Genomic DNA, 21,577 nt, shown 5'->3' with positions numbered 1-21,577 from the left:
AAAACTCAGAAATACCTGCCCTCACGGAGCTAGCTTACACTCCAGGGAAGGGGAGAAAGACAAGTAAACAACAAATCTACATACACTATATTTTATAATGGTAGATGATGAGTACTATTGAGAAGCACAGAATTGTAAATAGACTGGCCATGTAAGTCTTAGGAAGGTGATATTTGAACAAAGACTTGAGGTAAATGAGGAATCAACCCTAAAGATTCCTGGCAAAAGATTTTTCCACAAGAAGGAAATAGCTAAGGCAAAGCACCTAGGATGAGTTCATGCCTGGCAGGCTGAAGAAAAAAGGAAGGCAGGGTAGGTAGAAGGGAAGGAAGGAAGAAAAGAGTAATAGGAAAATTGTTAAAACTATAAATGGAGTTACCAAAAATATGAACAGATTTCATTACATATGCATTTGAAACTTGTAAACATTAAAGACAATTATGAATAAATTAAGAGGCAAAAGACAAACTGGGGTAAAATAATAGCAACAATATAATATAAGGTAATCCACTAGATAGCAAGATATACAGAAACTAGAACATTTCTTTATTCACTTCTGAGTCCCCAGCACTTAGAACAATGTGTTTGTATGATGTCCACACTAAATAGATCGTGAATGCTGCTTCATAACTTGATATATGCCAGTAGAAGTGTGGAGTGTGGAAAACTCACATATATTTTTTATAGATGTCAAAATGGATTCCTTTCAAGTATTAGGTAGTTAGAAATACATATCAGAAGTCTCAAAACTTCCGCCATCACCTTTATCTCTTCATCTTGTTTAATTATTTTTAAAGCAATAGTCATTCCTAATATTATATTTTATATTCTTTTTGTTATAATGTATCCACTAGGGCAATGGTTTGGTTTTATTCTTTCCTGTATGCCAAATCATAGAATAGCTCCTGGTACATCACAGCTTTCTACAAATATTTTAACTAAAACAGTTGACAATTTTATTTTCATATTTCACAATACAAATGAAAATTGCTCTTTTTTTTGTTTTTGTCCTACCGCTCCCCGGCAAAAACTATTCTCGCTTTGATAGGAAGGGGGAGCAAGTCTTTCTTGTCCTGCTGTGAGAAAACACCCAGAGTCACAGCACCATGATCTCTTGGTAAAGTAGAACAAGTAACATAAAATGAATATAAAGAGGTTCCTGTCTCTTCTTATCTGTCCGGTCGAGTCATTCCTGGCGAGTGGGCACCATCATGGGATGGGCAGGAGGTCTCATCATTGGGGGCCCAGGCACCATTGGCATGTGGCTTCCCATAGGTGGCCTCATTCCAGGAGCAGGTCCCACTGGCATCATCCCAGGAGGAGGAGGGCCCATCATTGGCATCATGGGAGGGCCCCCCATATGGGGCGCTGGCATCATGCCAGGGCGAGGAGGACCCGGGAGACTGGGGGGAGGTGGGATCATTGCCCCTGCAGGAGGAGGAGCAGAGAATGGAGTAGGAGGTATCTTTCCTTGTTGAAATGCAGTGGTTGTTTTGTCAATCAGGCTCTGAGCCTGCTTTTCCATCCATTTCTGACAGTAGTCTTTCACACTCTCTTTGTGTTTCCTACCACTGCAGTGTGTCTTTCTCACAGATGGAGTGTCATGGGTGAGGTACGCGTTGTAGTAGTCACAATAAAACTTAGGTATGTTGCTCTGCAGACCGTTGGCCACTCCGTCCCCCAAATATTTCTTGAATAAATGAATAAGTGCACTTCTAGCAAATTATGCAATTGAAATAAGGAGTGCTAGTCAAAGATTTATGTACAAGGATGTTTATTTCAGCATAATTTAAAATAATGAAAAACTGGAATATTTTGTATTTACAAAATCAAGGTAATGATTAAAAATTGTGGCATCTCCATTGATAGGATATCATATAGGAATTAATCTTCTTTACAAAGCACATTTAATATCACGGAAGTGTTCACATGTTAAATAAAAACAGCGCAATACTAAATCCCATGACATTCAATTAACACTATTGAATTGAAACATATATTAGCAGAAGTTAATTAGAACTGAATTTCAGAATTGTGAGAGACCTAAAAATACAACTAATCCAGGCATTTTCTAACTTTTTTTTCCTTCCCCTTTCCTTTCCCTTTCCCTTTCCCCTTTCCTTTCCTTTCCTTTCCTTCCCTTCCCTTTTTCTAGGAGTGGCACCATATATATAGGAAGAGTACCTTCTGTGGAATCAAATAATTCTTTTTTATTGCTGTGGTAACAAATTACCACAAATTTGGTGGTTTAAAACAACACAAATCTATTCTTAACTGTTTTGTAGTTCAAAAGTCTGGCATGGGTCTTAGCTAAAATCTAGATGTAAGCAAGGCTGGGTTCCTTCTTGGAAGCTCTAGGGTAGACTGAATTTCCTTGCCTTCTCCAGGCTCTAGAAGCCGCTCACATTCCTTGCATTCCCTGGCTCATGATTCCCTTTCCCAACATTCAAAGTCAGTAACATTACATCTCTTCATTTCTCGACACTCACATCGCCCTCTTACTTTTTTCTTCTTCCTTCTTCTGCTTCTAAGGAGCATTTTGATCTTATTGGGTCCATCTGGATAATCCAGAATAATCTCTCCATTTTCAGGTCCGATAATTAGCAACCTGAATTCCAAATGTAACCTTAATTCCCCTCTGTCATGTAGCCTAAATATTCATAGTCTCCAGGAATTAGGACATAGACTTCTTTGGGGAACCATTAGTATGCCTACTGAAAAGAACAGTTAAAGAAAAATTCCCCAGACTGTCTGCCTTCTTTTTCATACCTGACACATACATGTGTGCATGTGCACGTGCTCATCCGTGCACACACATGGTCTCTTCTGTAATGTGAAGAATTTTTAGATTTTCTTTTGGTCAAAGCACATAGAAAAGCTGTAAAAGTGTGACTTTTATCTAAAGGAAAGTAACATTATGGAAACTAACTTAATTGTCCTCTATTTAACATACAAAAATATGGTCAATCTCCAAATCTTTTAAAAAATATGCAGTCCATTTTCTACAGCAACCTGATCACTGGGGCTACACCCAACTACTCCTGTCTCTACCTGCCAGGAGTTATTTATGTTCCTCCTTTTTTAATCAACCTTTCTTAAAATTAAATAACTACTTTTTTTTTTTAATTGGCCAGTCTCTATCCAGTCGGATTTGAGGCAGCATAATGTATTTTTAGCAACTATTCATAGTAATGCTTTAATAAGAATTTGTGTATCATATCACCTCTCATTAACCAGAGCTCTGGGAGAAAAGAACCTGAGGCATGTGGATTGCGATGACCTAGGGGAATATGGAAAGTTTAGAATTTGGGGATAGAGATGGAAGATGATAGCCATGAAGGAGGCCTCATAAGACCAGTGGCTATAGTAGGGGCCCTAGGGATAACACTAGGAGACAGTTCCTGGATGAGATTTGGGTCCATTAGTGAACTTTTCCTATTTTAAGTTTCATCTGGCCTTGCACTCTAAGTTTCATTATGCACAACCATTTTATTTTTCATTGAATACTTATCTAGAATCAAATTGCCCTAGTTTTAAAATATTATATTAAGTTATACATCAACTAGCCCCAAATTGGTAGATTTCCCTGGTGCATTTGGAAAGAGTTTCTGAAATTTTAGCATGTCCATTTGAATTCTTACTATTTCTTGGTGTCTCTTAATTAGGTCTATTTCCAGGGACTAGGAGTGACTTTTTCTATAATAAACTAATAAATTTGATGGGTCAAGGTTAATGTAATTTTAATCTGTCAATCAAATTCCACAGCTTCTCAGCTCATTAATATATGTTGAATTATTTCATTTACCTTTCAACCAAATTTCATTAAAACTATAAAAGATTATTTTATCTAAGCTTGGTAATGTTTGTTGATGACATTGTTGTCCAGAGAAATTAGGATTCTGAATAGCAGTCAAACATGGCATTTTTTGCAACTGAGATAAATCAAAAGGTGAAACATCCATAAAGTATTTTTATTACACATAAATGATAGATTTGGTATTTTCCTGGGTTTCAAATATTTATAATCCCACCACTGATAGACTATCATACAAAAATTGCATCCAGGAAAGGTGATAGGCTGCTTTTCTCAATTATATAATATTATTTTATCATAATGGGAGCTCTTATTGGATAGAGTATTTTATCCATTCACTAATTCGCTAATGATTCAAATGTTTTAAGATTTAAAGGAAATCCATCAAATGTTTCAGCATCATGTGGCCATTCTCTAAATGTAGGAATCCAATTTAATGAAAATGTGAAAGCCAGGAGTTCTTACGTTCAACATCTTATTTAATCTTGACAGCAGTACTGAGTGACAGGTCTTATTTCCACCTACTTATAAGGAACTGAAATGGAGAGAAGTGAAGTTACTTCCCGGGTTTGCATGGCATGGTAGAATTGCCATTCAGACAACACACTCTCAGTTCAGTGCTTAGCCCACCCCAATTACACCTGGGGCAGAGCAGCATGTGATTCAACTTCATGGGATGTCTCTTATTGTGTGATGAGAGTATGCTTAGCAGATCTTCTTATCTTCTTTTAAGCTGTATCAGCAAATTGCCTAATGGAGTTTTACAAATTTACTGAGAACAAAAATAGTCTTCTTAGAGAAACCATCTTGGGCAAGAATGTTAGAGAGAAGAAGTATGTGCTTATTTGGAAGACTGAATGTATGTTTTTTTAATGAAAAAGGAAAGAACAAACAGAAAAATAGCAAAACTTGGATTGATTTGGGATATCTAGCAGGCTATCTTTATTAAAAGAGAGAAAGGGAAGAGAGGAAATTAGTTTTTACTTTAAACCAACAAATGCCAAGCATTTTCATGTGTTTTATATCCTCATGATTACACTATAATGTTGTTTTTATAATCCTCATATCACATATGGAAACAAAATAAGGCTCCTGGTTTAAAATGCTAGGCTAAATTCATTAGATAAGAACAAATAAAATTGAGACAAACACGGGTATATCTGTTTCTAAGATCATACACAGTCAACTGCTTAACATGTAGCAACTTGTCAAAGAATATTCTGGTATGGGTTATCAAATGGAAATAAAACAAAGTATTGTTCTCTCTTAAAATCATAGTGATGATGTTGCTATAATGGAACATTAAATAAATATGTTTATAACTTTCTAAAACTTAAAGTAAAAACATATACCTAAGGCTCAGAGTGTTAACAATAATAATAATGTGGCTAATGGAAACATTTGATGATAGAATTAATTCATACATCTCTTTCCTTTAGATAGATCTTTATACAAGGTTAATGAAAATATGCAGTTAAGATCTTATTAAAAATAACTTTACTCTGTAAAAAGAAGACTAAGATAGTAGTGAGTTACCCTTAGCAGATCTGGCTCAAATATAATAATAAAGTTGGAGATTCAAAAGATACCCAAAAAAGTGTCCTCAGAGACTTAAAGTCCTACTGTATGAGGTATGTCTTAAGCTCTAGGTTGAATTTATAAGGAGGTATTTTTTTTTTTTCCAGCTCAGTAGTAGGCAGAAATATCAGCAATAAATGCTATACATAACTGGAATGAGCTACCTAATGAAATCAATGAGTTAATCATTGCTGGAAGTTTTAATAGCAGGTCTAGGTAGGGATTTGTTTGGGATTTTGTACACAGGATTCAAGCAGGCAAAGAAAGAACTGACTTGATGCTTCTAAGTTTCTTCCCACTCTGTTTATGGTTTTATTTCACTACAGGGAATATCAACGTGGAAATACTTACTTAAAAATTATGTGACAAAGATCAGTACCTCTTTTGCCATATACATTCTATATTTTTACCTCTTTCTGTAGGCCAAGGTGGAAGGAGTCATGAAGTTTCTGTTACATAGTTAGCTAACTTAAAAGGATATAACCTTATTCTCTGAATAGCCATATATTTTTTAAGAAGATAAAACCTACAACCCTACTGATCATACCAGATTTGAATCAGAGATTGTTGTTCAAGGAAGAAAATCATCACAGATAAAGTAGACATACAACTGTCCCAGTCCCATAGGGTTTATGCATACACTTGATATTTGCCTTATGTTTTACACTTACATGTATCATTGCAGTAATATTTTCATAATGGAAAATAATCTGTGTTGTTGGCATGCAAGCTTGAGAATATGACCAGGTAGAACTTTAGACATCTCTCAACAGTGTTTATGTAAGTCTTTGAGAGAGTATAGATGATACAAACTGCCAATAAATGACCCATGTTCATATATTTGAGTAAAAAGGACTTGATGCCAGTGTCTTAGAAGGCTGCTGGCTCAGGGCAAAAAACATTGACTTGGAATTAGAAAACACATACTCAAACTTCATCTGCTATTAGCAAGTTTTCAGTGACCTGAAACAACATCAAATGTTACATATTTTTTTTTAAAAAAAGGGTATAATGTATAAAACTATTCACCATGAAGTGTTAGAATAAAAATAATATGAGCCACACACTTGTCAAAAGTGTTATGAAGATGATTCATTCTTAAAGGCCTATTATTAAGCATATACATTTTTCAGTTTCTCATTATTCATGGATTGATGGAATTCCTTACAAAGAGTATGTGTGCACCCAAGGATAGAGCTTGTGTCAAGTTCTTTACTTATCACTCTAAATAGTAACTTTGTGTTTCTGAAGAGGCCTTTGCAATGAAATGGCTACAAAGATGCTAGAAGGTCATTCAATTCACAGAAACACTCTGTTATATGAAAACAACTGTGGTGTGAAATGTTAATTGATCTCATATCATTGTCTCTTTCCAGCTTATTTCATTTTTCTCCAACATAGAAATATATCTCATTCTTCCCCTAGACATTATCTGTCTTTTTTGACCATTCTCATGCATTTTGCACAATGTCTGGACTAAATAACAAGATAGGATGTTGATAAGCTTGATGGAATTGAGTAATAAATTCATCTACATAAAATGTCTTTACTCAGTGAAACAATCTAAAGTAGCAAATCTTTGCAGAAAATATGAAATTCATATTTGATCCATAATATGTGTACATTTTACTCAGGAAATAAGATGAAAAAGAAATGTCTAAGAAAGTGTCCTTTAGTTAACAATGATTCATTTGGAAAGAAACATTTTTCCTGAAGGCTGAGAATAAGACTCAATCAGTATTGAGTTTGTAAAGGAAACCTTCAGGGAGTAAGATAATAGATGGACGTACAGCCTAGCCACTGTAATAAAAGAGATGATCGTTTTGTCAAAGCATTTGTTAATACAATAATCATTATGAGCATTTTCACAATTATTTGTTTTAAGTCCATTAAGGATTTCTTGAAAATAAAAATGAAAATGTTGTCCTTGACAGCCAAGAACAAATGCTGGAACAGGACATATTCCTTGTCAAGAAACGAGTATACACCCAAAAGGGTATAAATCTTTCAATTTGAAGTAATTCTATCAAGCATTTCAAAAATCTGAAATCTAGTACTTGAGAGTTACAGCTTTCTCCTAGGGTTTGTGGTTAATGAATTATAGCTTTTTCCTATGGTTAATGGCAGTGGGAGGCAAGCCATGGCATCACAGAGTGGGTCATTATGGAATTCTGATATGCTCATTCAAGAGGAGAAACTGAAAATAGGGAAAGAGGAAAGAATGCAGCAGAGATAGGAGGACTCATGGGGAAGACAGGGAAATAGAGGGAGAGAAAGGGAGACAGAAAAATGGCAATTGAAATAGAATAGGATAATGACATGTAATATACACACTCAAGAGGAACTGAAAAAAGTGAAAACATTGATAGGCAACATTGTGTAAATTTAAGGGATACAAGTCTTGACACATTTCTGTAGTAAAATGTGAAAAAAAGAAAATTGTTATTATTATTTTTTTAAGATTTTATTTATTTGAGAGAGAGAGAATGAGAGATAGAGAGCACGAGAGGGAAGAGGGTCAGAGGGAGAAGCAGACTCCCTGCTGAGCAGGGAGCCCGATGTGGGACTCGATCCCGGGACTCCAGGATCATGACCTGAGCCAAAGGCAGTTGCTTAACCAACTGAAGAAAATTAATGATACATCACTTTGATAGAATTACACACAACAATTAAGTCACAATTTCCAATTTAAAAAAATGAAAACTTCATTATTTGGGTGTTTGTGTGTAGAGTCACAAATGTGTAGTTTGAAACTGTCCATAACCCCACCACCATATACTAAAAACAGTGAGTTATGATAGGTATCCTTTTAATTAGGTATTTGTATATAATAAAATATAACACATTATACCCAATATTTTATAAACATTTTTCATTTATTGTATCACAATGATTATTTTATATCAATAAATATACTTCTGCAAAAATGGTATAATATTGCATGTCAGGTATATGTCTTAGTTTGATACTTATTTCAATTAGATTTCTTCTGATATTTCAGCAATTATAGTGTTATGATGAATCTCTTGTGAGTATAATTTTATCCACCCTTAATTATTTTCTTAGGATAAAATCTTAGAGGTAAAACAGGAAATAGGTACATAAAATTCCAAAACCATTGTAAAATGTTTAGAGATAATGTCATTCAGAAATATCATACTAACTTAGATTTACCAAGTAAAAATCTCTGATATCACAGGGCCCAATTTCCTTACCATAGAAGACACAGGTTATCATCATATAGTTTTTAACCTTTGCCAATCAAAAATATTTTCATTTATTTTGTAGCATTATTGATATTGCACATCTTTGTGTTTTTTTTTTTAAAGGTTTTATTTATTTATTTGAGAGAGAGAGAATGAGAGATAGAGAGCACGAGAGGGAAGAGGGTCAGAGGGAGAAGCAGACTCCCTGCCGAGCAGGGAGCCCTATGTGGGACTCGATCCTGGGACTCCAGGATCATGACCTGAGCCGAAGGCAGTCGCTTAACCAACTGAGCCACCCAGGCGCCCATATCTTTGTGTTTTTTTAAGATTTTATTTATTTAACAGAGAGAGAGCCCAAACGGGGGGAGCAACAGGCAGAAAGAGAAGCAGAGTACCCACTGAGCAAGGAGCCCAGTGCAGGACCTGATCCCAGGACCCTGAGATCATGACCTGAGCTGAAGGCAGATGCTTAACCAACTGAGCCACCCAGGCGCCTCTGAACACGTCTTTATATCTATTTCTTCTGCTTTGCTTATTTAAGACCTTGACCCATTTTCCTTGGGAATAGTTGTTATATTTATTGATTTGTAAGAGATTTATATATGTTGGAAACGTGAATTTAGCAATATGTGTTTCCTATCTTGCATGTTTCATGATAAGCTTTTGCCAGATACGTTGTATTTTTTCTAATGTAAATGGTATATATTTCTCTTATGATTATTTTTCAGATTATTTTGATAAAGGACAATTAATGTCTGTTTACTTATTTAATTATATTACTGAATTTCCTTGTTAATTTGGGATTTTTAAGTTGAAAGTAAGTTTTTCAAGTAAATAATTTTAACACCTGCAAATAAGGATAAATTTTGTCATTTATTTCCCAATATTCATAGTTCCTATTTCAACCATTTGTTCTTTATATATTGATTAGAAGTATTAGAAAATATGTAAAAGAATAATGGTGATAGATAGAAGACTTCTTTATTTTAGAGCACATTTTAGACTTTTGCCACTGTTTAAATATTATTAAAAATAGAGTTTTTTAATATTAAAAAGGTGTACTTCTATTCACAGTTCTTTAAGGATTTTCATGATTGTGTGGTTTTTGTTTTTTATCTTATTTATGTTAATATATTGAATACTTTTGAATCATTTATTCATCCACAGAATAAAACACTTAGTCATGGCACTTTATTCTCTAACCACATAGTTGAAACTGTTGCATTCACGTTTTTGTTTATTAGGTTCTTTTTAAAATCTATACCCACAACTGAGGAATATTCTGTAGTGTCTGTAGTTTTAATTTTAGTATACTATTTTTGGAATGTTTTGGAATAAGGTTATGATAGAGTTTTATGAAAAAATATGAAGTTTCCAGGTTTTACTTCTGGTCAGTAATACTTTACAGAGTAAAGGTGGAATATATTTATTCATAAAACTACCTTTCGGTGGTTGCATTCTTAGGTACCAGTAAATCCTTTCTTTTTTTTCAAGTTTCTACTCTAGTCATGTTTTCTATTTTGTTTTTGTTGTTTATCTTAGTTAATATTTCCCTAAAACACCATCTATTATATTTTTTATGTTAACTTTTTTTAGTATTTTTTTATTATGCTATGTTAATCACCATACATTACATCATTAGTTTTTGATGTAGTGTTCCATGATTCATTGTTTGCATATAACACCCAGTGCTCCGTGCAGAACATGCCCTCTTTAATACCCATCACCAGGCTAACTCATCCCCCCAGCCCCCTCCCCTCTAGAACCCTCAGTTTTTTTCTCAGAGTCCATAGTCTCTTATGGTTCGTCTCCTCCTCCGATTTCCTCCCCTTCATTCTTCCCTTCCTGCCATCTTTTTTTTTAACGTCTAATATATTATTTGTTTCAGAGGTACAGGTCTGTGATTCAACAGTCTTATGCAATTCACAGTGCTCACCATAGCACCTACCCTCTCCAATGTCTATCACCGTAAAATTGAATTTACAATTATTTAATTTCCTTCATATCTGTGGCTATGTCATTTTTTGATTTAAAGTTAGTTAACATATAGTGTATTATTAGGTTCAGGGTAGAGTTTAGTGATTCATCAATACCATGTGACTATGTCATTTTTAAAATTCATTTCATATGCAAGAGTTTTGATTTCTTTTTCTTTAGTCTATTCTCTGATTTGCATTGTGAATAACAAATATATACTGTATTCCCTCTACTTTTTTCTTTATATGTGGAAATATTTCAGTTATACTTCATGACGTGGAGTATAATTGTTTTTCTAAAGCTTCAGTGATCATTTGAACTAGTGGGTATTCTCTGTTCATACAGTAAATTTAAATAGAATGCCAATTAAATCATGATTATTAAATATATTATTAAAGATCTTATTTCACATTCTTGTCCACTTGAAAAAATGTGCAGTGTGTTTGAATAAAAAGTCATTCATTCTCTCTGTTCTGACCCAACAAAGTTCTATTTATTTTGTTTTTGTTTTTTGAATGACTTTTTATAAGGAATACATATCAAGTAAATATTAAGAAGATTTAATAAAAAAATCATCAGGATAAATAGCAAGGTTTTATATCCAATTGAATAATATGAGGTTAAAAATTACATACAGCTCAGCAGGTATTACTAAATATTTCGATGGAAGATATTATTTGTGTTCTAGGCATTCCTGCACAACCTTCTCAAAGTGTTTTATTTCATTTGGTTTTCAACACAACCATTTGAGGTTGGCTTCAATATTCCAATTTTAAAGATGAAGAAACAACTTCATCAAGGTTAAAGGAGTTACCCAAATTGAGTGATAGATTCAGAATTCAAATTCAAGCCCACAAGAAAGCCCACACTGTGTTCAGTGCTTGGAGCTATTTCTCTGTGATCATGTGTTTAACCATGTTATTACCCTTCATGAGGAAATGATCTGACAGGTGGGTTAGAGTTTGGCATTTCTTCCAAATATCTTAAAGAGATTAATTAGAAAAACCGCTGAAGTGATTGTGGGACAATTAGAGTTAAGTACTTTTTAATCTTATCCTCAGGCAACAAAGGCATTTTATCCTTTTAATTTTATTTTCTACCCCTCTGTCTGACATTATTACCTGGTTAACACTATTGGGTGTTACGTGGAGGATGGGTTATGAGTTTAGATAGACTTAAATTCCCATGCCACCATTTTTCATAGTGGTATTTCTTTTTTTAATTTAATTTTATTATGTTATGTTAATCACCATACATTACATCATTAGTTTTTGATGTAGTGTTCCAGTTCTATTTATTTTTAAAACAACCTTAAATTGAAATTTTAAATTAGTATGTTTCATTTTATTTAATTCTATTTCTATAATTTTTAACAAACTTTTATTTGTTTAATACCAAAACTTAGATTAATTTCCAAGATTAACTAATTTTGTTGCTCACCATCACAATTCTTTGTTAAATTCTGGCTATAGTTACATATTAATTAACAACAAAGATTATAAATCACAGACTAACTTCAGTTTACTAGACATAGAAAGGAAATTTCAGGTATCTTATGCAGATGAAATAAAAATTAAAGGATGCCTTTTTTCATTGATGTTAAAAGCCTCTGTTCACCTGGGCTTAATACTGAAGCTGAAGAAATCCATTTTCCAAATACCCAATAAAATGTATCAAGAAAAAAGAACTGACGCTGGATCTAGGAAAGAGTATTATCCAAATATCAAAAAATTTTATAAATCTCTCAAAAAATTCAAAATTAGACCAAAAGGAAGTTGAAAAGACAATCAGTTGGTGATTTACCATACACAAGAAAATACTTGCTTTGGGAATAGGAGGTAGGTGAAGATATCCTGACTGGAGGAAGAGTCACCAGAGGGAAGAACAGGTAGGTGATGGGTTAGAGTCTTCACGGATAGTCCATCAAGTAAATGAAATGATCTCAAAGTGGGATTCAGCCCTAACAATTAAGGCAGACTTCTGCCTTGAAGATTGTTCTGGTTAGAGTTGTGTTTCTGTTAACAGGGGACAGTGCCCCAGATAAATTGGCAAGATCTATTTTTAATAGAGAGGCAAAGATCATTTCCTCCCTCTGTCTCAAGCTGTGCTACCTTTCTCTTGCTCTGAAAGCTTAGACCTCTGACATTTTACTGGAGGTGAAAGTTAAAATGAAGGTAGTTGGATACATTTACCTCCTTCACTCAAGTAAATCTGATTCATATATTTTTGATTCTTCTATATTCAGAACACAAAGAAGTCACCAAAGCAACTCATGTCATGCCTGACTGAAACTATCCCAGCCAACTCTACCCATTTAAGATATAGATTAGAAAAATGTTCTCCTTGAGGGATTAAGTAAAAGGAATATATATATATTTTTTTCATATATATATGAAAAATTTCAAGGAACTACCATATTTGTCATTGTATTTAAAAAGTTATAAAAACTGAAGAAAAATGTAAAATATCTCAAGATATAATAACACACTATTTCTATGAAATAGAGCAATTATTAAACAATGAGAAATAAATCTTACTGAGAAAATGTTTATTGGAAAATAGAAAGGTAATCCTTGAATTTTTAAAGGTAATCTGGTTGTAAGTCACAGATTTGTAGCTGGAAAAAACAGAACCAGTGCATTTGAGGACAGAGAAATTTTCTCAGCAATCAGAAGTTAAGAATAAAGAGATGGAAGTGATAAAAAGAAAAAAAGTCACATGTAGAACAGATGCTGAAGATAAAATACATGTAGGCTATAAATTCCAGAGGAGAGAATAAAATAGAAGAATTATGATAATTAACCAGAGAAATGGTAGAGTAATATGATTGCAGGTTAAAAAAATACTCATGGTTAGTCAAAATTAATGAAAAATTACTAGCATCTAGTTGTATCCAAGTTTAAAAAATATACATAAGTTCTCGTTGATATCTGAGATACACCTGAAAGGTACTAGTGTCCAATTGAAGTGTTAAAGTCTCTATGTCCCCCACCAATTTCTTTTAAAGATTTATTTATTTATGAGAGAGAGAGAGCAGGGGGTGGGGCAGAAGGAGAGGGAGAGTAAAACTCAAGCAGTCTGTTCTGAGCATGGAGCTTGATGCAGGTCTTGATCTCACAACTCTGTGAAGCCCCATGAGAGCCAAAACTAAGAGTCAGATGCTTAACTGACTGCTCCACGTAAGTGCCCCACTCCCACTAATTTTAGATCCATGGTATTTTGACGTAAAATATCATGACCTGCTATTCTAGGCCCTCAAAACTCAGATGTGCAAAAATGCAACTATGTTTCTAGAATTGAGTTTAATATCTGACTTGGAACCCTAGCTTGCTTCTTAGCAAGCTAGGTAAATTAAATGCAGATAATCCCAGCTAAGATAACATTTATAAACCTATCACATTTCAAATAAAAGACCCATATTCACATTCCCTTGTTTTCTTCCCTGGGTTGACTATAACTCTACAGCAAGATATTTATAGTATATGGAAGACTGTGCCCATGTTGTTTATTGGGTTGTATAATACACAGGTGCCCTTTGTTAATATATCCTTTTTGGTGTCAACCAGAGGTTGGACTATTTCTATAAAAGGTCAGGGAATAAATATTTTAAAACCCATGGGTCATATAATTTTTGTTGCAACAACTCAACTCTGTCACTGTAACATTAAAGTAGCCACAGACAATATTTAAATATATGAACATGGCTACATTCCATTAAATCTTTATTTACAAAACCAGGAGCAATTTTGATTTTGTGCAAGGGCCATCCATAGTCTGCTGATCCTTCGTACATTAAATTCCCAGAACGCTTTCCAAAATCCTTTCAATTCAAATATGTTTTTCATTTTATTCACTGGGTTTCATAGCACTGTCATTTTTGAAAAACAGTGTCTGTGTTTCTAACCAGAGTTACATGCATTATGTATCACTGTTGGATGTACTAACTCCTTCTCTCAGCTCTGTGTTTCTCTCGGTGTCACCCAAAACTGTTGGATCTTTTTCCAGGCCATTTCCCTCCATGGAAAACTCAGCGAGATGTCTGGAGTTCTTACTGTGCATATATCAACATGTGCCCTTCTCTGCAAGCCTGCTGAGTACCATATATCAAGATAATAAAATTGAGCCCCAAATTTACTCTCCTTCCAGTTTATGTCAATCCCAGTCAAATCCCTAATGGTCCCTCCCATTCTTCATTCTCATCTCCAGATCATACTCTGCCTCTGGCTGGCAGAGTAGCGGGAAGTTACACACTGATTCTCATTTCCTCTTTCTATTTTTACTCTTCTCTACCTGTATCATCTTGACTAGCGCCTCCTACTCCCTTCATTTTTGTATTGGTAAAGGTGTACTCAGAGGGAAAATGTGCTTCTGTATCTCTTAGCCTGCAATCTTGATGATAATAGGAAGAACAGAATCTTTTTACTTTGGGGGCAGAGAAGAGGGCTGAACACACCATTTGATATTTTAAGGTATTAGCTGGTTTTCCAGGATTAATACTTCATGTACCATCTTTTCACCAAACAATAACAAACAATGGTATGTTAACAAAACAAGAATACCTAAACACTGTAATAACACACCAATGTATAAGAAATATACTTTCCTGAAAAATGTCTGTCCTCCTTTTATGAAAGTTTTGCAAGTGCTGTATTAACCATTAAAATCACAAAAGAGTAACAAACTTGCAGCAAATAAATACTATGTTTTGAAATTTCATTTAATGCTAAAGTTTTTTTTACTTGAGGTGCAGTCAAATGATAATATTGTAGTTTCTTTCTGTCAGTTCAGATTTAGACTAAATCTCCTGTGTACAGCTATGTACCAACTTGGGTTAAATTTCTTAACATAATTCATAAATTCACCTTTATGTCTCATGTGTCCATCAGTTTAAATTTTCTTCTAGGAATATATTTGGCCTATCATATAAACCATGCAAGTATAGGATGTGTAGGCTTATCCCCATCCAAAAGTGTAAGTGGAATAAATGAGATTGGCCATAAAAAGAGAAGGGGAGGACATAAAAACATAGAGGAAACAGAAATCCTCTGTCACCACTCTTGGTGGTCTGGTTCACAGCCATTTCCTTGTCCCATTTTCCTTAATAACAGCCTACCTTACAGACAGGGGCTAAAACTACCATGCACTTAATTTAGCCTTAGTTGCTGCTAGGAAAGGCCCTATGCCCTGGTTCTCACCAGTGAAAATTAAGAAGTGTTCAGGGGGAATTCTGGAAAAGCTTTCCCTCTGTGATAATAAGAGACATGAATGACAATAGTGCCCTCCTTGCCTCCCACTCCTGACATTAACGTTGCTGGGGGGCGCTAAGACCATCCTCAGGCTCAGTCATTCACTGAAAGGACTCCCAGGACTCAGAAAAGCTGTTATCCTCAGGGCAATGGTTTATTACAGCAAAAGGATATAGATTAAAATCAGCAAAGAGGAAGGTGCTTATGGTGAAATTCAGGAGAAAACAGTTCTAAGCTTCGAGGTGTCCTTTCCCAGTGGAGTCACACTGATATGCTGAACTCTTCCAGCAACAATGGATGGCACACATAAAAAGTGCTGCCAATGAGGGCAGCTCACCGGAGCTTTCATGTCCATGTTTCTTTTCGATGGGGGGCTGGGGGGTGATCCGTCACATAAGCACATATGCATGCATCAGACTCCAACCTCCCAGAGCAAAAACAATTATTCACCATGAACCACATTACTAGCATAAACCATCCGATCAAAGTTAACAAGTCAGGAAACGACAGTTGGCGGGGATGTGGAGAAAAGGGAACTCTCCTACACTGTTGGTGGGAATGCAAGCTGGTGCAGCCACTCTGGAAAAAAGTATGGAGGTTCCTCAAAAAGTTGAAAATAGAGCTACCCTATAACCCAGCAATTGCACTACTGGGTATTTACCCCAAAGATACAAATGTAGGGATCCGAAGGGGTACGTGCACCCCAATGTTTATAGCAGCAATGTCCACAATAGCCAAACTGTGGAAAGAGCCTAGATGTCCATCAACAGATGAATGGATAAAGAAGACGTGGTACATATACACAATGGAATATTATGCAGCCATCAAAAGGAATGAGATCTTGCCATTTGCAACAATGTGGATGGAACTGGAGGGTATTATGCTGAGTGAAATAAGTCAATCAGAGAAAGACATGTATCATATGACCTCACTGATATGAGGAATTCTTAATCTCAGGAAACAAACTGAGGGTTGCTGGAGTGGTGGGGGGTGGGAGGGATGGGGTGGCTGGGTGATAGACATTGGAGAGGGTATGTGCTATGGTGTTATACGCAAACAATGAATCATAGAACACTACATCAAAAACTAATGTATGGTGATTAACATAACAAAAAAAAAAAGAAAAGAAAAGTGATAACCTCACAGCCCAAGGACCCGGCATACAAAACAAAACACAAAATATTTTTTTAAATCAGCCAGAATATTCCAAGAGCTCAGAGTTCATCTCCCAAGAACTGGCCAAAGGCCAGTCCTGAAGACAAACATTTCTTGATAACATGCAGGGTTTGAGCACTGGTACCTCCTGAGTTAATCCTTTGAACTTTGAACATGGCTGGGTGAAGGCATATGTTTGGAGCTACAGTCTCCATCCTATGACTCTAAAGGGACTGCTGAGAAAATTGTAGATGCTGATAAGGACCTGACATTTTTGAATTTCCAATTTCCCACCTCTGAACCACCTTCTTGTGAATGCCTTGCTATGTGAAATATATTATGAAATCATTTTAAAGTTATTTTATTTGGCTATTCTCTTTGGTCCCACTAAATGGATCTTAAGTGAGTCAGTATCCAGAGCACACCATGGCATGTAAGTGAAATGTAAGTGAAGTGAATATATATATATATATGTATATATATATATATTAGCCTTCAAACTTCAGACTGAAAAGACTTCAGTCTTAGACTGAATATCAATATGACAGAAAGTCTGTTTCTTATCCTGTCTTTTCCCAGCCTTCTGTCCAGTTCTAAGTAATGCAATAACTACAATATCTTTGTTGCTACAATTCTAAAAATTCTCATCTTTTACTTCTTTATATTTTTTTGAAATATTATTTATTTCCACTAACCTAACCCAGTGTCTTGCATAATGAACTCTCTATAAATACACTGAATGTTCAATTTGGATTCCAATTAGATATTTTTCCAGTGAGATTTTGCCCCATAGTTCTTTCAAAAGAACAATGCAGGATCCTTTTCTGGCACCTACAGATAATAAAAATCACTTTGCAGGAGACATTTACAACATTGTAGTCTTGATGGAAATGGTTAATATGCAGCCATTCCACATTTTCCTCTCTTCTCTTCCTTTTCTATAGAAATAAAATATTTTTCCTCAAAAGGATAAACTTTGATGCAACCTTCTGTTAGTCTCAGATAAGGGGCTTTAAATACAAGCTTTCCAGAAGTTCCTTCCACAACACTTTGAGTTCTTCAGCACAGTTTTAGACTATAGACACCCATTTTATAATCTTCAGGCATGAATACTTGGTTTTGAAATAATGGTTTAGTTTCCTATAGATTTCTGGAGGTTTTGCACTTGTGTAAAAGAATGACATTGAGGTTTTAGTAATTTACTTCAGAACCTGGAGAAGACTTCATTTTCATAGCTGTCACACTAGGTGATATGTAAACCCTAATGACATTCAAAAGTTGTCAAGGTGATTTATTTGTAATTTGGGAGACTCGGCTAGTAACTGTTTGGAGCCGTTGTTGTTTTAAAGGTGTTTTCTTGTGTGTCTAAATATAGAATAATGAAAAAGCAACAAATAAAATATGGTACATAAGGGCGCCTGGATGGCTCAGTCGTTAAGCATCTGCCTTTGGCTCAGGTCATGATCCCAGCGTCCTGGGATCGAGCCCCATATCGGGCTCCCTGCTCAGCGGGAAGCCTGTTACTCCCTCTCCCACTCCCGTTTGTGCTCCTGCTCTCACTATCTCTCTCTGCCAAATAAATAAAACTTAAAAAAATATATATGCTACATAAAATGAAGCATCTAGCATAGCCTCTAGCCCATAGCAGATTCTCAGCAAATTGTCTTTGCATTCCACTTCATTTGCCAAAGTACCATTATTCTAGTCCCTGTCTCTACCACATTTTAATTAATTTATATAACTGAAACACTTTTTCCTGGTTTCTCCATAGTTGCATGTTTTTTGCTTTTGTTTTGTTTTGTTTTGACTTTAGAATGGCTTTAGATTTACAGAAGAGTTCGAAGATAGTACAGACTTCCCAAATACTCTTCATCTTGTGTTCCCCATTTTTACCATCTTACATTTATCAAAACTAAAAAGCCAGCCTTCATATATTATTATTAACTAAACTCCATATTATATTCAGATTTCACTAATTTTCACCTAATGTCCTTTTTCTGTTCCAGGATCCCACATGGTGACATTAAATTTTGTCACCATGTCCTTTAGCTTTTTCTTGGCTATGACAGTTTCTCAGATCTTGCTTATTTTTGGTGATTTGGCAGTTTTGAGAATCACCAGTCAGGTATTTTGTGGAATGTTGCTCAGTTCGGATTTGTGTGACCATTTATTTATGGTTACACTGGGACCTTGGGTTTCGGTAAGAAGACCACAAAGGCGAAGTGCTTCTCATCACATCATATCTGGTGTGTACACACTATTAAGATGACTTACCACAGATGATGCTAAATCTTGGTCACCTGGCAGAGGTAACGTTTGCCATCTTTCTCTACTATTGTTACTGCCCCCACCCTCAGTCCCCTTTTTTGTGCTCTATTCTGTAAAAGCAAGTCATTGAGTACAGTCCACACTCAAGGGTTAGGGAATTAAGCTCCATCTCCTGGAGCAGTGAGCATCTACAAATGATTTGGAATTCTTCTGTACAGGAGACTTGTCTCTTTCCCCATTTATTTATCTACCTGATCTTTTGTGTATATCATGTGGACTCATGGCCATTAATTTTATACTGTAGGTTGTATTATTTATTTTGTTGCCCCAATTGTGCCAGTTTTGGCAATTAGTTTCTTTCCTGTTGGCTCCTATCCATTTGACATGTCCCTTTGTTTTGGCTTTTGAGCTCTTCTTTACTTTCTGGCACTACAAGAGGCTCCATGGTTATCATGTATATTCCTGCTCCAGCCTGAGAATTAGCCATTTCTTCAAAGAGATCTGGGTATGTTTATCAAGAACAGCATTAGACTCTAAGATCTGGGTGCTGGTTGTGCTCATTGCTACTGGACTCATTTTTATATTTGTCAGGGAAGAATGAAAACACATACATAAGTGGAAAAAAGTAGAATCTCTCAAAGACTTTCACTCAATTATCAACACAGGCAAACTTCTTCATCTACTCCTCTACCTACCTCTCCCACTGGTTCCCCATGCCCTACTGTCATTGTGTCGACAGAGTCTCTAAAAGACCTTAAAAAAAGGTTTTTAACATAACTACAATGCCATTATCAACTTAAAGGAAATTCATTGTGTACCGTCATTTGAATTCCAGTTAGCAAATTTCATTGATTGTCTTGTATTTTTAAAGTTGATTGATTCCCCCCCTGCTAAGCTTATTTAAAGTTTTTAAAAATCCAGGAATTTTATAGTAGCCTTAGTCATGAGTGGGCAGAGGATTTTACTACCAGTCAGGTAATCTATTCAACCCCAAGTTTACCTCTTCAGTGATTGTCAAATGAAATTTGTAATTTCTAGATCAATGCATTTAACGAAGATTACACATATCTCTAATTTTAGTTGCTTCTTCTGGAGAGCAGGGGAGTGCTTATGGTATAACTCCATGACTAGTATAGCAGAAATGTTGGATGCCTAGGATTATTTAGGAAGTCAGAGATGATAACACTTGACCACCTGATCACTAGACAAGATCAGGTTGAGGGGAAGGTAGGACCACAAAGTATTTTGTCCAGACCTAATAGATGAGACACTCTGCCCTGCTCCTGACTATAGTAGGCACTACATAAATATTTGTTGAATGAATCATAAATGCTTTTCACCAGAATTGCACTGTCAAATACTACCTAAGATTGCCCCCTTTTTTTTCCTGTTTGTATTTATCTATCGTACATTTATCCACCTGTATTATTATTATTCAATGGCATTTTCTTTTAGATGTGTTTCTCACAAATGGCATTTAGTTATTTGTTTTGAAACCAATTTGGGAGTCACTGACTTTCATAAAAAATCTTCAAACAAAATTCACCTTTATTTCAATAACTAATAAATACAACCTTATTTTCATGTTTATTCTTACAGTTCTTGGTCAGTTCTTAGTCACTATATTTATTTTATTTTCCTACTTTTTTTTCCTAATTGACACAAAACTTTTCTTCTCAATGCCACATATAACCCATATATTGAGGAAAGCTTTTTCTGTTGCATTTATTATAGTTTAACACTTCCTTTGGTTAAAGCCCACTGCACACATTTCTTACATTTGTGTTGTTTTTATGCTATTTCCTTTCTGTATCTTATAACTAAGAATATTCTTATTTTGCATATCTTTAGTTATTTCCGTGGTAATTCAGGGGCTAACTTGAATTAAGTATGGTCACCCATCATTTATCTTCAAAGAGAATTGTTTCCTTATTGCTTTCTCTACATTCCTGAAAGATTTCCATAAGATTATCTACACATGAGGCAATCCCTAATATTGCCATTGCACAGATGTCAAATATTTTCGATGCAGCTTGGCTGTTTTCACTTAGGTTCCTGGTCATCTCTCTGACGAGGAAGTTCTACTGGGGAGCTGTGCTGGAATTTCTTAAATATAGTGTGGAGCCTTAATCACCTGAGCAGCATTTTACAAAGAGCCCAAGTAAGAAATAGAGGCAAGCCTACTTTCTGAAAGTGTCTGTTACAGAAACTCATTTTCTTTCAGAAAAATCACTTTGTCCCAAACACATATTTTAAAACCAAGACAAAATACATGTAACGGAGATCATAATGGTAACCTTCAAATTAGAACTCAGGTATCCAAACTATACCAT

General features: G+C 35.2%; 1 protein-coding gene and 1 pseudogene across 3 annotated transcripts in view; both read right to left on the bottom strand.

The window, feature by feature from the left end:
• LRRTM4 (leucine rich repeat transmembrane neuronal 4) overlaps window positions 1-21,577 on the bottom strand; it is a 733,146-nt gene that overhangs the window by 127,215 nt on the left and 584,354 nt on the right. The gene's annotated exons all lie outside the window — the stretch shown is intronic.
• On the bottom strand, window positions 1,170-19,972 carry LOC113937423 (annotated as a pseudogene).

The sequence above is a fragment of the Zalophus californianus genome, chromosome 8 (genome assembly GCF_009762305.2).
Source record: "Zalophus californianus isolate mZalCal1 chromosome 8, mZalCal1.pri.v2, whole genome shotgun sequence".
Classification (NCBI taxonomy): domain Eukaryota; kingdom Metazoa; phylum Chordata; class Mammalia; order Carnivora; family Otariidae; genus Zalophus; species Zalophus californianus.
Note: the sequence above shows the minus strand (reverse complement) of the source record. Positions and strands in the feature narration are given on the sequence as shown.